This window comes from Maylandia zebra, linkage group LG2, assembly GCF_041146795.1.
Source record: "Maylandia zebra isolate NMK-2024a linkage group LG2, Mzebra_GT3a, whole genome shotgun sequence".
Taxonomy (NCBI): Eukaryota; Metazoa; Chordata; class Actinopteri; order Cichliformes; family Cichlidae; genus Maylandia; species Maylandia zebra.
In genome coordinates, this window is record NC_135168.1 from 29,188,644 (window position 1) to 29,199,182 (window position 10,539).

A 10,539-nucleotide genomic window follows, 5' to 3' on the forward strand; every position below is an offset into this window, starting at 1 on the left:
TGAACTGTTTGACTGAAGCATTTTGTTGCTTTAGCACGTCGTATGTGGCCAACATGATCCTGCGGGGGAACAGTCCATGGCTGAGGTCATTTCACGCCATTCCACTTTTTTACTTCCGACAACATAAATGTAATTCTAGACAAGGGTTGCAGTTTTTAATACAAATTTACATTCGGCGGGCCTACATACACACACAGTGGACACTTCACATCACATAGCACCAACCCAATGTCTTTAGGCATGTAGATGTGGTCAAGATGACCTGTTGAAGTTCAAACTGAGCATCAAAATGGGAAAAAGAGATTTAAGTGACTTTTATTACAGTATTATATATAATATATACTATAATATTATAGTACGGTTGTTGGCACCAGATCTTCCAGAACTTATTTGGCAATAAAAATCATTGCAGACTGTATATTTTGTTAGTAATTTCCCAAATCATTCCAATAATTACCAATAATGCACGTTGTTGGCACATTATTGAATCTATGCCATGAAAAATTAAGGCAGTTCTGAAGGAAAAAGCGGTCCAATCCAGTATTAGCATTGTGTATCTAAAAAGGTCTTTGGTGCGTGTTTACCTTCTTTCTTTATTTCTATTAAAGTTCTAACTATATGACTAGTTTTGTCCTAGTTTAGTGCAGAAGCTGTGACCAAGCTAAAAAAAAAAAAAAAAAGCTTTAAAATAAGCTACCAAGGAGACTATTTTTTGGCTCCCTTGAAAATGAAATGACACTTTCCATATTGCTGATGGGACTTTTCAATCAACAAGCTGTGCTGTGTTGCCTGACAATGCCCTATGCCAAGTGTTATGAAATTGCCTCTCAATGGTTATGGCTTTAAATTTCCTTTTACAATTTAGCGCTTTCATTAAAACGCTTGTGTTCTGAGCAAGGCATATAGTAAGTGCATTAGCTCTGTGAACTTTTATATATTTATTAAAAAAGGTTTTCCGGGAATGGAATACAGTGAGCTGAAACAAGGGAAGGATTTCATTAGTGCTTCTTGTGCCGGTGCTGCACTCCATATGTTAAATCGTCTTCATACAGTAAAGTTCAGTTTGAGGACAGTGGTGATGGTGCTGCTGGGCTACACTGCTTTGACCTGTGATTAAATGCTGATGCCAGTTCTTCTGCGTCACATTCACAATTTAAAGTCAAATTTATCGCTAACTGCATTAGAGGAGAATGACTTAAGATCACTATCCTAAAGCCTAAAGCTAGTAATTGTATTTACTATTACCAGGCCCATTGGTTTTCTGGAGCTGTAGAAAAAGACATATGCTTCCGTCAACTGATGACATAGACTCATTATTAAAAGCCTATGGATTTATGGCCACTTTATGACCAAGTCAATATGGCTGTAAAGGAGCTCAAAGCAATGCTCTCACTGAGCTGAATCACTGACTCTGTTGGATGTAATCCCACCCTTCCAGAATTTATTTGGCAATAAAAATCATGTAAGTACACTATATATCTGCAGTGCCCTGGAAAAATGCAAAATAAGCTTCTTTGCAATTGTCAGAATCCAAATGACTGACATAGGATTTTATTCCAGAGTCTGCAGATCTGGAGAGACCAACTATAAAACTTAGAAGCTGACAAACATCTGATTTCTTTTGTGGTGAGGATATTACATGCCTGTCTATGTCTGCATGTCTCTTAAATACCACTGAACTGTCTTGGGCTGTTTGCTTTGTGTGCATACTTCAGTGATGGGGAGATGTTACCATGTGGATGCTGCTAGTTTAAAATAACAAAATACTGGGCCCACGTCCTCATTTTAGGGTTGACAGCATTTTAATGGGTAAACGTGAACGGCTTGGACATGAACTGAGCTTCAGTTTGGGGAAGGCCTCGAAGGGGACTGGCAGTGGCTCCCGGGCCTGGCAGATCCCCACGCACTGAATCGAAGTGAAGAAGTTAAAGAATTGAACAAGGTGGGGCACCTAAACGAGAATAAACAGCTTGTAGAACCGGGGGAACACATATAGATAAGAGCCGGAAGGAGTGCATTCGGAGGCGTGGTCCTGCTCCTGAAATTCCGATACTTGACCTCCAAAATATTTAAAAGGTGACACATCTTGCTGAAAATCATTTTTGCACACTGACACACATACAAGGTTTTGGAATACTGTATAGATGAAAGGTGTGTTTCTTGTTGGTCATCAACACTACTCGAGTTGTCAGTAGGCAAAATCCCTCCTCACACCATCACACGCTGTTCTGATCTACTATCAAGAGTCTCAGCAAAAACTGAGATTTATCAAACTGGAGATATATGAGTGAACTTGTCCTCGTGTGCATGCCTGACACACAGTCTATAAACAGGCGACCAATCATCAAAGCACTGCCCCACAAGTCTTGGTGAAAGAAATCTCTGAGGGTTACCTTTAATGGTAGTTTGACCTGCTAAGCTTTCCTTTGCTTCACACTACAAATAAACTCTAATGAAATGAAAACTTTTGAAAATCATTAAACACTGTTAAACAGGACTCATTCTCACTGTTCGACTAATAGATTTTGTGTTAAGCAACCTCACTGCACTGGCAGAAAGAGGTACAATGACCCATGGCCCATTCATGAAACCTCATTTTTAATTTTTAGTATTGAGTATGTGGGAATATTCTCATCATATGTGATTTAGAAATCTTAACACTTCAGAAAATAAATTTAACAGAGACAGAAAAAGTGATTTCAAAAGCCGAGGCATTTCACTGTGTTGAGTAATATTAGAGCCATAGTAAGCCCCTCCCGCTGAAAATACCTGTGATGCTTTTCATTTTCCAATCAGCACCAATGTCTGGCTACATTTTAATGCAGGCAAAAACATGAGTATCAGGGTAGCAACAGTAGTATGCATCTGCTTCAGGCTTTCATCTGTGGCGCATAAGCAATTTACATGGTGAAGGAGTAAGTAACACTTTAAGAACATCAGACAGGAGAAATAATGGAAAATGCAAATGGGGAGCAAATCATATCGACTATAGAAAGCGTGCATGGACACATCCAAGTATAACCATTAGGATGACACATTAATGGAATTCCACATGTAGAGGAATCATTTACTCAGTGGGTTAGATTATGGCATAGAACAGCATGCCGTACAAGTTGTTATACTGTACATTCAGCACTTTCAACAACTGCTTTTTGCAAATGAGACAGAATAAGTATGGACACCAGCAGAGAAATTGCATAAAACTTTCATTAAGCAGCAGAGAATCATTGCAGAAGTACACAGAAAAGGCCATTTTAACGTTTTGAAAGTCTAACACTGCCCATGTGCAGGTGTGGAGTCTTGAAACTGACTGAAGATACTCGCAGGTTTCTGGACAAGTCAATACTGTAACAGCCTCACAGATTTCCCTTTCTTAGGCACACACACAATCATCTGTCTATTGCTGCCAAAGTTTTACTGTTTTTCTGATATTTTTATTATAACAATTATCGTTACTCTTCACTCTGTCAGAGAGAGGTCAGAAAAGATTAACTGGAAACACCAACGCATCAAGCAGTCACATTTTCAGCTAGCCAGTCAGTCAAGTATAAGCTAAAAACAGCTGATAGGATACCATATGTAGCATTTTTCCATCTACAAAGTCAGCTAGTTAACAAAATTCAACTTTTAACAAAATAACATAACGATAATCAGCAGTTTGTTATCAGTGTCACTCTTTCCTCTTCCTGTTTCTGAACCTGGACCAACATTAATTATGATAATCCAGGAGCACAAACACGGGGATATTAGACACACTGTCTTCGCACATGTTCCACTTATACCAGCAGACAACAGTTTTGCCCAATAGCACAAGGGCGCTGTTGTTAACCTGGACTCTGATCCAGTATAGAAATCTCACTCTTGTGTTTGGGGCCCTTCTGTGGATGTGTTAGTATGTCTCACTGCACATACATGAAACAGAATTGGTTCAAAAACACATTTCACAGAATTAAGGTACAAAATCAGTAAATGCTGCTGCACTGCAGTAATGTCATCTAACACCGCATTGTCAACTATAAATCCATACATTCATTCTCTTCTGCTTATCCTCATGCAAACTCCACACAGAAAGGCCCCGGGCATAAATCTAAGATTTTTAAATACCATCTCCCAGTCTGCTATAACAACGGGACTTTACAACCTTACAGCTGTCAGCTGTATGAATCTGTCTTATTCAAGTGTCAGAAGACTTACAGGGTTTGATCAATATTTTATTTAGATTTGTAATTTCATTCTTAACCATAGTGATGGAAAAGATGAAAGTCGACATGTTTTCTTCTTGCTATTTTACTTTTGGCCTTTTATGGGCTTTATTAGACAACAGAGTCAAGAGAGACAAGAAAGCAGATTTAAGATGTCTTTTCTGGCCAGTTGTGGCACAATTTTTTTTAACATTCATGCTTGAAAAATGCTCCAATCTGGCTAAATTTTTTATACTTTTAGGTTTTGATGCCTAAACCTAACCAAAGAGCAATGAAAAGAAAACTACACAGCACATGAAAATTGAAGCTAACAGTGAGTGAAAAAGCCACAAGGTAGCAGCGTCGGTATGAGCAAATAATCAAAGCAGTTAAGAGGAAGATTTGTCATGGTCCTGGGTCGTTGACCCAGCGTTTTGTGTTTTGATTATTTTCCTCTGTTCTAGTTATTATGTGTCCTCCCCTCTTGTGTCCGGTTCGGGTCCTAGATTTCCTGTTTTGTTCTGAAAGTCTGTGTCTGTTGTCATTGTGGTCAGCTTGTCTCCTCCGGGCCTCATGTGTATTAGGTTCAGCTGTTCTTCCCTCCTGTGTGTGATTACCTGATTACCTTGTGTGTGTATATTTAGTGGGTGTCGGTCTGTGTTCGTTGTCGGCTCGTCTGCATTCATCTGTGTATCGCTGCGGTCAATGGTGTTCCTGTTCCTTAGTCTGCGTCTCTCTGCGCTCCGTTTCGTTAAGATTTCAGGTTTGCTCTTTAGTTTCTCCCAGTTTAGGTTTCCGTTTGTAATTACTCACGCTTCGTTGCCTGTTTTTGCCACTGCCACTTTTGTAAATAAACATCACTCATATCATCAGTCGGCTGCCTGCATTTTGGGTCCTACTTTTCCTCCACACCACACGGCTCACTCCGCCAGCCGTGACAAGATTATGGAGGCAAGAGAAAGAAAAAAGGGTCGTTGGCTGTTATGTCAGTTTTTGGCAGGTCAGAAAAAATCAGAAATTGGATTCAGCCAAGAAAAGCTGAAGTATCTTTAATAAACATCAACTTTAACTTCATAATCATCCTTTAAATAACATGTATTGACTCACTATATACGCTACCAATTAAGTATAATCAAACCTGCCTCCACATAGCCACACCAGTTATTTTAGCAGGGGTATATTCTTATATGTGGAATGTCTGTAATTCTAAAGAAAGGGCACATTTTATTACGCTAAAGTAGCTTCTCTCTGGACTCGTCACATGCATTTCAGATCAGCTTTTCACTAACTATCATTGACAGTCATAACCACAATGTGTTTAAGGTTAATTGATGTCTCCATGTGGAGGCTCACTGAAGTGTGTTAAGTGATAATTGGCAAACTGCATACAGTGCAGTGACGGTTTTGTTACTAATTGATATCTTGGTAGGATTCACTCAAGTGTGTACATGTATGGTTGCTCTGATATGTGTGAATGCATGTGTGTGTATGCGTGTTATATTAATTGATGACTTGCAATGGGAGCTTTAACAAAGCTTCAGTAGCACTCAAAGAGTAATTAATGAGATTTGTGGAAAAACACATCACATGTAGCTTAGTTGCATCTAATTGGCTGTCATTTTATTCTAAAATTCTAAATAAAAGATTATTAAAATAAAAAGATACATAATATGTATCTTGGGCAAGATACATACCGAAAGAACATCTGTGCTATCAGGATTAATCAATTGATATGGTTACCGTGTAAATCTGTTTGAAATATGGAACTATTTGAAACTGAAAATATCCTAATTGAAAACAGCTGACAGTCACTTCTTCCATCATTAATCTTCACTGCAATGCTGTTTCATTGCAAACGAGTCATTCACATGAAGAGTAGGGGCCACAAACATGTGGTTCACATTTCAATGTTACATTTATCTATTAATACGACCAAGATTTAAGACACAGTTAATGGAATCTGCTCCCAAATGCTGCATACTGTGAGTCACAATACCTACAAAAACAGGAGACCGATTATTGAAAAAAGAAACAAGTAAAATAGAGAAGATGACAGAGAAGAGTTTATCCAAGCCGGAGGATTTCTGCAAGTTAGCAGAGAGTCGATTATGTCTGAGGTACTGTTATGGGGAGCCATGCCATGAGCGATGTGAGACAACCTGGTCTTTGGCATGCAATAAGTTGCGAAAGAGCAATTCACTGTATGCAAATAATGTAGAAATGATTTTTCTCTGCGGTTGGATTGGAAAATGAAGCGGCACGCTACATTCACTGATATTTTACTTTAAAATCTTAGCTTCACTGAAAAAGTTGTGGGATGTGTTTATCGTTTCATGTCTGTGTGTTGCAAAGAGCAGCAAAGTGAGACTCAAGTACAAATGTTACAACTGTCCCCTACTGTCACCACCATATGGATTTACAGCTTTAAAGGGTATTGCTACATCACTGAGTGATTTCTTTTCCTTTTTCAAGGTGCGTCTGTGGCCCTGCTCTGCAAATTGGCATGCATGAATGTTGTTCCACGTGTCAAAGCTCAGGTTGACACCAGCACTATAACACACACAGCTTGTAGACATCTGCATCCAAACGCTCCTTGATGTGACCTTATTATCATGCTGGGTGATTGTCATCTTCACCAGCAGCTAAACATCTGGCAGACTCGATGGTAGGAGTCGCACTTCCACACACACACACACACACACAGAAAAAGGCCCAGATATCAGACGCTCATGCGGGAAACAGTGTTTGTTTTCTCTGCAGGATAATTTAAACAGGAAGTCGTGTTTCTGAAGCTTCTGGCAGGGGGAGGCTGGTGGATGGTTGGAAACAAAGCCCCAAGACACCAGACACACTTTCTATGACCATAGAAAAAGAGCCACACGGATCCATTTTATGGTGATTCAGTTGGTGTCATATCCAATCATTCAAAGACTTAGTTGAAATTCATGAAGTCTTGTTCAGTTTTTGTATGTTGAACTTGAAAAAGTCTTCTGGGAGAAAGAATGCCTGCCTTTAAAAAGTTCTGCTTTAACACTCACAAATTTCACTCATAGATTTTATGAGTATGTGAAGAGTTAACCGTCTAAATTCTAATACTTTGTCTTCACATCATCTTGAAATAGCCTATATCTGACATCCTATAGGTCAATAATTTGCTCTGACTTTTACATAAAGGCCCACATTAATGATGATGAACCCTTCCCTCTATCGCCATCCCCTAAATAAAAGACTGTAACTGTTTTGTTTTAACTTTAATTGATTTTCTCTGTTTCCACATATTGGCAGATGGTAACTGATCTTATGGTAGTCAAAACAGAACCAGTGGCTGGTTGTCTTGTATGCTGGCCTCCATCAGTTTCCCATAAAAGCTTTGCTGCTGGAAACTCAGCCTGACAAGCTCAAGATATTTTCAATATGACTTGGACATGCCTTGAAATCGAGATGTGCTACAGGTTCAAATGTAATCAGAGACAAGTGGTGTTAAGCCTGTTTCCACAGACAATAGCCAACTGTGGCCACAGGATGGCAGTAATTAAAAGATGGTGTGAACAGGCAGGAACTATTATGTGTTTGAAGAGTGATCACTTTCAAGTTCTAACTAATGCCTATTTTTAGAGTTCAAGGAGTCCTTGTGACAACTGCTATCAAGTCTTCTTTTGTTGGTATTTTTGAGTGGTGGGTTGTCTGCACTTGGGTTAGTTAATTTAGTGTGTAACATGTCACATCGGTCACATAAGGATGGCAGCCAGCGACACTGGATGAATGAAGAGTGTCCATCCATCCATCTTCTGCCACTTATCCAATCCAGGGTCAAATGTGCTGCAGCTTGAACCAATCCAGATGACACGGAGCGGGAGGCGAGGTATGCCCTGGACAGGTCACCAGTCTGTTGCAGGGTCAACACAGCGACACAAACAACCAATCACGCGCATGGCCAGTTTAGAATCACCAATTAACCTAACCCAACTAATTGCATGTTTTTGGATTGTGGAGAGAGCTGGGGTAGCTGGTGAGAACCCACGCAGACACGAGAAGAACATGAAAACGCCACACAGGAAGGCCCTGGCTAGATGGTGGATATGAACCACTATTAAGTTACAAATTTTACAAATACTTAAAAAGTATTTGGTAAATCTTTGTGTCTAATCGACTTTTGTAAATGTATTAAAATGATTGTTTTCCAGAGACAACCATATGGTAACATCTCTGTGACAGCTTTGACAGTTTGCTCTGTACCTTGAAATATAAATCACACTATTGTAGTTTGTGCACCTGGAAGTCACTATTTCAATCCTCTGGTTTAACACTAACACTAAACAACAGGGAACACTGAGGAAAAAGAATTCAGTTACACCTTTTGCACCCAAATTCATTCCATTTTCCTTTCTAACTTTTTCCTTTACTGCTGACTATAGAGTAAGAGATAAGTGACATTTTGGAGTAATGGATCAATAGAGGCACTTTGGTCTTGTCATGAGGAACAGACTATTTCTGCAATATGGGTTTCTCTCTGTTGCTCTCTCTGATTTTCTCTTTTAATCTTTTTCTCTCTGCATCACAATCTGCCCTTCCTCTTAGATCAGGTGTGAATACCAGCAAATGGACTTTAAGAAGAGGCACACAAATAGCAGGCCTATTGTGAAACTGGTGAAACTTTGTCCGTCATCCTACTAAAGCAGCAACAGGCTAGAAAGGCTAATGTTTTAAGCTGCACTGCATATTACTCTGCACTTAATAGGATGGATTCATGAAAGTCAGAGGACAGTTAGGGTACTCATACAGTGGATTAATAATACAAACACCATGGATTATTTTTTTCACATGTCATTTCGTTCCATTTTGATAAAATTGCTGGTGTATCTGTTACACGCAAGTCCTCCTTTGCTACTGCTGTGTGATACATTAGGTTACAACACTACTCCAGTGTGTCTGTCACTCCCAACTCATCTCCATTAATAGTTTTATTTTCTATATCCAACCAAGTAGGCTTGGTTACTTAATATAGAGTAAAAATTAAAAGAAAAAAGTGTGTGTGTGTGTGTGTGTGTGTGTGTGTGTGTGTGTGTGTGTGTGTGTGTGTGTGTGTGTGTGTGTGTGTATCACCTCTCTAAACTGTCACAGGGTTAGCAGGTTTCTATAATGTAGGTGGTATCTCTAGGTAGCCAACACTGCCAAGGCCGATGTGCCAAGACATCAATACCAAAAAACATCTTCATCATCATCACATGCAGCATGGTCATGATGCGAACACTTTGTCATTTCGGGTTAGATGGTTAGGGTCAATATGAATAATGAGAAAAGGGAAAAACAAACTAGAAAAATAAGAAAATAGAAAGCCTTCACTTTTTTATTGAGTTTTCTTTTCTAAAAATGTAATTTAATTGAGCATTTTCATATGTAAAAGAAAAATGTAAATTAAGACCTGGAGGAAATCCGACTAGTGTTTCAGTGAGAAGAGAGTTGAAAGAAAAACACTAAAAATGTTTTGTTGAGATAGAGAATTTCATTAATGTATAAGGTGTCCCATCATGGCAGGACAGAAACCAGTGGTTATGGGATTTAGGACAGGACCGATGTCTAAATGCTGGTGAGGACGAAGACTGAGGCTTCGTTTGAGCTCTCAGTGAGTCTGAGTGAGGCAGACATGAGGAGGAGGTGGAGCGCACAGACAGGAGTCTGAAAGGGAGAATAAATCTCCATCAAACCACACAGAGTGGAGGCTGATTGTCTCAGAGAAGGTGACAAAGAAGATGACTGGACTAGAGTAATAATGTCACTATTGAGACTGACAGTGTGGGAAAGTGGTAGCGATGTAAAGAAGAGACAAGCAGCCGAAAGCAGGCAGATGAGTGATTACAGACCTTCCTTATTAAACTTATGCATAAGCTTTATTACTCCTCCTTCTTCTCCTATTAATAATAATATAAATCACAATAATGATTGTTAGTTTGTACATCTGGAAAATATTTGTGTTTTGTGTGTGAAAAAACTGCATTGCTGTAACAAACCACAATAATGGCCCATTATGTGACTGACGATACACTGAGTGGTAAAACTGCAGGGAGAAAGTTAGAGTCAAAAGTTTGTCCTCTTACCAACTATTACATTTCAGCTTTGCTTAATCTGATCCTAAATGCACAAAACAGTAGCTGTGCTTGGTGCTGTTTAATAAGTCAAAATGTCAACTTGACAATCCACTGAAAGAACACAACAAAGAACTTGTGTAATTACTGTATTTACCAAAAGAAGAGCTCACAGGCCTTTTCTAAAGCGGCCCAGTGTACACCAATAATTTAATTTTACTTTACATGTTTTTGCTTCAGTTGTCTTTTACTAATTTGTGTCTTATTATGTGGTA

At 39.1% G+C, this 10,539-nt stretch overlaps 1 long non-coding RNA gene across 1 annotated transcript; it reads left to right on the top strand.

Moving 5' to 3' along the window:
• The first annotated feature begins 4,861 nt into the window (after positions 1-4,861).
• On the top strand, positions 4,862-7,386 carry LOC143413732 (uncharacterized). Its single transcript, XR_013094345.1, has 3 exons — positions 4,862-4,944; positions 6,654-6,846; positions 6,942-7,386. It is a non-coding gene; the product is annotated as an uncharacterized LOC143413732 (long non-coding RNA).
• Positions 7,387-10,539: the final 3,153 nt, after the last annotated feature.